Source organism: Stenella coeruleoalba, assembly GCF_951394435.1.
Source record: "Stenella coeruleoalba genome assembly, chromosome: 13".
Classification (NCBI taxonomy): domain Eukaryota; kingdom Metazoa; phylum Chordata; class Mammalia; order Artiodactyla; family Delphinidae; genus Stenella; species Stenella coeruleoalba.
Window position 1 is genome coordinate 33,622,099 of NC_137159.1, and position 6,000 is coordinate 33,628,098.

Sequence of the window (6,000 nt, forward strand, 5' to 3'; positions counted from 1 at the left end):
ATTCCAGTTGAAGTTTCTCTAAAATGTTGACAGATGTGAAGAGAGCATTATCGAAGGCTTAGTTTTACATTTGCATTCAGATCTGTTGTTTCAATGGGGGCATTTTTATAAAATAAAAATGTGTTACTGCTGTTCTTGGAATTCGTCTGGTTCTACAGTGGATTTAATTAGTGAAAGCACTGGGTACTTACGTGCACTCTGGTTTTGGGGAGGCTTAAACATTGCTGGCTTTAGGGCATCCCAGGGAGAGAGAGGTCCAGTTTTTTACTGTCATGGTACGGCTACCGTGTCTCTAGTTGTGCGATGGAGTAGCAGTGGCAGTTTTGCCATCTTCGATGCATATTGTATGCATTCTTTAGAGGCATGGGATGGTATTTCAGCTAAGTTTAGTAAGAGTGATCTGGGTAATGGCCTGAAGTGAAGCTACCTTTATTGGTTATGTAGCTCAATTGCCAAAAAGGTGAACTCTTTTTACATTTTCTCCATATATGGCTCTGTGAACCTATGAGTGCTCAGATTAGTAAAATAAGGGAATCAACAGAGAGATAGCATTTACGGAGCTCATATGGATTTGGTATAGAGAGTTCAGCAGTCAGAGAGGGTTTAGGAAATCTTTATCCTCTCAGTCCAAAAGCAACTGAACTGAAGTTTTTCGTCAAATCGATTTTATAGAGAATAAAGCCAATGTATTCATTTACAGTGCCATATGGTCTGGAATATTTATGTGAACGTGATCTGTGTGTACTCTCACCAGTAGCAGCCTGCAGGAGAACCCAAATGATAGCTAGCAGGTTGCTGGGTGATGCTGGAATGCCAACAAGGTTACATGAGTGGAGTATTTAATGCCATAGGTCCGGAGGCAGTCTGTGTGTCCACCTCAGAAAGAGGAATTGAAATGCTCCTAGCCTGTTGGCTAAGCCTGCTTTCTTCTAAACAGCAATTGGATGCGGGAAGAGTACCATCTATCTTTCAATGTTGCTGTGAAGGACAGAGATTATACACACCTAGCACAGCATCTGGTGCCTTATAAAAACATTAATAAAATGATAGTTATTTTAACCTTTGTGCCAGGGCTTTTGCGTCTAAGTACTCTTCTTCCCTTTTGAATGATATTTTCTTTCTTTCTTCTATGACACAGGTGACAATAATGACTGTGGAAATTGGCAGAAATTATAGAAATTTAGAAAATTCTGGAATGCAGCAAAAAAGCTAAAATAGTAAGTACAATCTACACAGACAAAAAACCTTTTGTTGATATTCTGGTATATCATCTTCCTTAAAAGGTGGCTCCGTTTGAAATATAATTCTTTAAAATGGAAGGGCGGAACTAATTCGATGCCAGTAAAAATGACTCTATATTCACCCTTTGTTTGGACCCTGACCTAGTTCGTCTGCCCCACAGAAAAGTTATTCATAATTCAATTGTGCCTTCTCCATCTCTGGCTCCTGAAAAGAAATAATGGGAAATAAAATCTCTGGATCAGGTCTTCAAATAACACGAAGCCAGCTAAGTCACGAGCAGGCCAGAAGTGATCTGTGGGGGAAAAAATGCTGGTATTGTTATCTGTGATGTGACTCTTGGTAGCTTGAATCTCAGATCCATAGAACGAGGTTGGAGGTGGGGAAGGAATCGGGGGAGGGTAGAAAGAGGTGGGGAAGGGAAAAGAGGACACGAGAGGTGTTTAGCTTTCATTTGCCAACGTGATACCCGCTGCTTTGTTTATGGATTTGATGCTATTCATACAGTCTTTGCAATATTAATTTTTAATTTACGATGCTCATTAGGAGACACTTAAAACAGAACGATTATCATTTATCTTGATATATTATTTACTAGGACTGACTGTCATGGTTAGGGGCCCGTGATTAGTGAGAGGGGGATCCAGAAGAACTTCTCAAATGTGCCGGGGGGTAAAAGGGTAGGAGCTTAGGAAGCAGTCCTCAACACCCAAGATCCAAAATTCTGATGTCAAAGTGAAAGCCACATCATCCTAATCAAGACTCAGGAGGCCCCCTCCTAGACAAGCCTGGAACAGTACTTAATGAACCTGCAGGATCATATTAATGAGACTCTCTGTTAGGCCACCGGCTCATCAATTATTCATCCAGCTGCATTCCTGATACTTTGCTATCTTCCTCCTCTTTTTGCGTTGGTGAGATTACTTTTTTTAACCCTCCATTTCCTTACCTGGAATGTACACAAAGCCTTCTGTTCTCTAGTTCCCTATTCTTCTGCTCGAACACCATCTCTTCTCAGTACTCAGCCAGGATCTCACACGTGATGATGGAAATGTGCTAGAGGGGAGTCTAACTTCTGAACCTCAGGGAGTCAGGGCACGCCTGACTTTCTGCTTCCCTAATTCTCAGAGCCTAGTTTTGACAGTGTGCTCATCACATTATGCTATAATTATCTATTTGTGTGTGACTTGTCCCCCACTGGACTGTGAATTCCTAGAGAACAAAGCTTAAGTTTTATTTATTTTTGTATTTTCATTCCGAACATAATGCCTGACACAAAACAGACACTTATTAAATGAGTGAATGAATGGGTAAATGAATGAACGGATGGATGAATTAGGAGTACTCACTCATGCCTAATGTTCAGCCCAGTCTATTTATAGTCCGGCAGACTGTTAGATGGAGGCCTGAGCACAGCCTGCATGTTTCACAGGAAAATAAACAAAACCAAACCAAACAGAATTGTGCATTTACAATCTGAGTCCTGGAGGTGAAGATGTGTCTGCAGGCAAAGTGCCCAAGTTTGTCTGGTACTCGGTTTTACATATGCCTATTTATTTATTTTTTAAGAAATAGCTTATTAAATTTGGATGTGACTCTAGGAACAGATTGTGTTTCACTAGGATGGACTGTCAAGGTCTAGAAGACTAAACAATTGGGAGGAGGCTTTCAATAAGCTTTCAGGAGAAAGACCAATCAGATAGGGAGGTTTGGAGGCTGACAGAAGCCAAGCTCTGGGACTTATCCCCAGAGTCTGTTATTTGGTTCACTCACGCAAAGTCAACAGCAAAACCGAGGAAGCCAGTTTCCATTCCTCCGGAAGTGGTTGGCGGCTGTGATGCTGACCAAAGTCATTACCTTACGTAGTGGGAACAACGGGAGAGGACTGTAAATTCTTCCCTTTTGTCCTAGACGTAGGATGATGGACAGAAGGGGTGGTACTACTCTAAAGGCAGATTGACAAAACAAGGAAAGGCGGAGATGGGTGTGAGGAAATGTTGTGACATTCCACCCCCTAGCGATAGCCTCAACCAGTTATAACTATTCAAAATACCCAGGCCAGCTTGCAGCTAAGACCCTGCCTCCCTACGTAAGCCACACTCTCTGCCATGTGTCTGCACTCTGCCACCAAAGGAACCTTCCCAAACACCACTTTCATCATGTCACAGCTCCCTGGAGAATCCGCAATGGCTTTCTGCTGCAAAACCAAACCAAAACACAAAAACACAAATACTAGATAAAAGAGAAAGGATCCAGATTCTCTGAAAGAGTAAAAATGAATGAGAAGACAGTTCTTGCCTCAGCTTTGGCTGTAAAGCCAAAGGCAAGCAGTGACTTTGGTCAGATGGATTTTAATCTGTTACATATCAACTAGTCACAATACTACAGAGTCATATTTAGAGAAATAGTGTCTGGAAATTCTCTCCGTAGACCTCTAAGTTGGCTCTTCTTATCAATGTGTCAGGCTGAGAATAAATTATAAATGTGCTCAAGCTTTGTTCTTCTTCTTCTTTGGGGGACCTGGTTGGGCTGGGGTTGCTGAGACCCTCAGACTGATTGCCCTGGATAAGAGAAGGCTTATCCGTTTATCCTTATTCCATAGATACAGTGATGGACATTTTCCATCTCAATTTAACATGGCTGAAATCTGAATGTGTTTCCACACCAATATTTCACAAATGCTTTTGGCCCGATGACTGTGATGAGGTAGTTGTCATGGTCTGACTAAACCTGGTAGCAGCTGTTCATATTGTCCTAATTTCCATTGAGCGATGTACATTTTTGTACCGCTTGCACTGGGTTGAGGTTTCCCTTAAAGGGTCTTCAATAAAATACATTGATTCAGCCTGGGAGTGAAAAAGCTGTTGTGTGCACAGAAAGGCATGGAAATAGAAAAGTAGATGTAAATGTGGATGAAGCAAAATATGTCATGGGAGCGATGAACCATCAATGCTTTCTGAGTCTGAGGAAAGGAAGATGCTCGCCAATAGACGTAGCCCATCAGAAGCCAAGCTAGACAATGACAGGTGGGAGAGATTGTTTTTTCATTTTTAGTGGTGTCTAAAATAATGGTGTCTCTTTCAGTGGCTAGACTTTAGCTTCTAACCATTTTCTGTGTGTGCCATGGTATGAACCAAATGGAAAACATAGCTTTAAGCTCCTGGATTTTTCTTTCTTTCTCATTCAAGCTTTCTCATGAAAGAAATAATTTCAGTTCAACTGAAAAACTTTAAAATTATTAGAATGGTGGTGTTGCTTGTATTTAAAAAGAGCAGACCCGGGATTAATTTACTCTTTGTTGTATATTAACTTCCATCCATACAATTTCAGCTTAGCTTATCCTAAAGATAGGATTGAACTGTGGGTCTGTGAAGCATGTCAAGTTCAGGCATTTACATAAGCAATGGGTACTGGATCCAGCATTGTCGTTCCACTGGGGACAGTGGGAAGCACTCGGGGGGAATGGGTCCTTTCTGTGATATTTACAATATATTACACACTCCACACTGACTGCATGTGATTAAAAAGGATACAACCTTTCTTATTTGGGGAGGCAAAATTTGACACTGGCTTCCAACTACCCCTGACCCCTTTCTGAAAACAAAGTGGGTCCTTCTGAAAATACAACTTTCCGATGCAAATCAGAAAATCAAATAATTATATGTAGAAAAGAACTTGAAGTTATGTAGCTCAATTCGTTCATTTTACAAGTGAATCATCTAAAGCCCAAATGAAACGGGCACTTGGAATCTCACAGCTGGTTCGTGGCAGTGATTAGGCCTCCTGGCCCTGGCTGGGTGTCCTGCCACTGTCACATACATGTGTCTTGCAAGGAAAATGTTCACATAAACAACATGAGGAACTATGAGGAACTTTGTGTGTGTGTTGGTTACGTGTAAAACTTTATTAGATTCAATTCTTCTAAATCTTGGTCTTCTCTGAACTGATGAACATTTATTAAGATTTGTCACTGGTTAGGGACTCCATCATGGGTTTAAAAGAAGACTCTTCTGTCCCAGAAGTTTTTACTTCTAAGTGATTATAAACGTGGTGATTTTTACCCTTCACCCTCTAAGCCTGTTTCTATTTTTCCAATGAAAAAAGTCAGCCTGGAAAAATGCTACAATCTCTCTTGGAATTAAAAATGCATCAACACGACTCTAACCAAGAAGACAGAGATAGGAGGGGAGGTAAGCGAAAGTCATTTCCTCTCCTCCCTGCACCACTCCCTCCAATGCAATTGACAATATATTTTACAGAGGCCTGTTAACCCGATAAATACATTCTGGATGGAATGACGCACCTTACTGTTTTAGGATATGACATTTAGGGGATTATGGAAAAGAGCAGAGAGGGCTTGTCAATATATCATAGACTACAACAAATAGAGGTCAACCTTGCCTTTTTCTTTTTTTTAATGTTTGACTTCAAATGAGGCTTCATAAGGAAAATTGAAAGGAACTTACAGTGTTTGGTCTGTGCGTGTACATTTGTGAGTGTGGCATAACATGCGTGTGTACACACAGACATACACACCTATGAATTTAACATGACATAGATTTTTAGTCCCCCTTTAGGGATCTTAAAGTCTAAGAAGAAGACCATTGTCTGGTAGCCCCACCAAAGCCTGGGGTAAGCATCTCTCTTCTCTAGATAGAACCTTACATTTCCTTGGATAGTTGTTCTAAAAAATACTTTCATCTTGGTTGTGTAGTTTATCTAGGGCAAGTGTCAAGTATTTTTTCAGATAAAAAAATGAAA

At 40.8% G+C, this 6,000-nt stretch overlaps 1 long non-coding RNA gene across 1 annotated transcript in view; it reads left to right on the forward strand.

Annotated features, from left to right (window-relative positions):
* Positions 1-1,597, forward strand: part of LOC307196571 — an 85,603-nt gene extending 84,006 nt beyond the window's left edge. The window contains exon 5 of the long non-coding RNA XR_013831169.1: positions 1,139-1,597. This is a non-coding gene — a long non-coding RNA (uncharacterized lncRNA). The remainder of the gene's footprint in view (positions 1-1,138) is intronic.
* Positions 1,598-6,000: the final 4,403 nt, after the last annotated feature.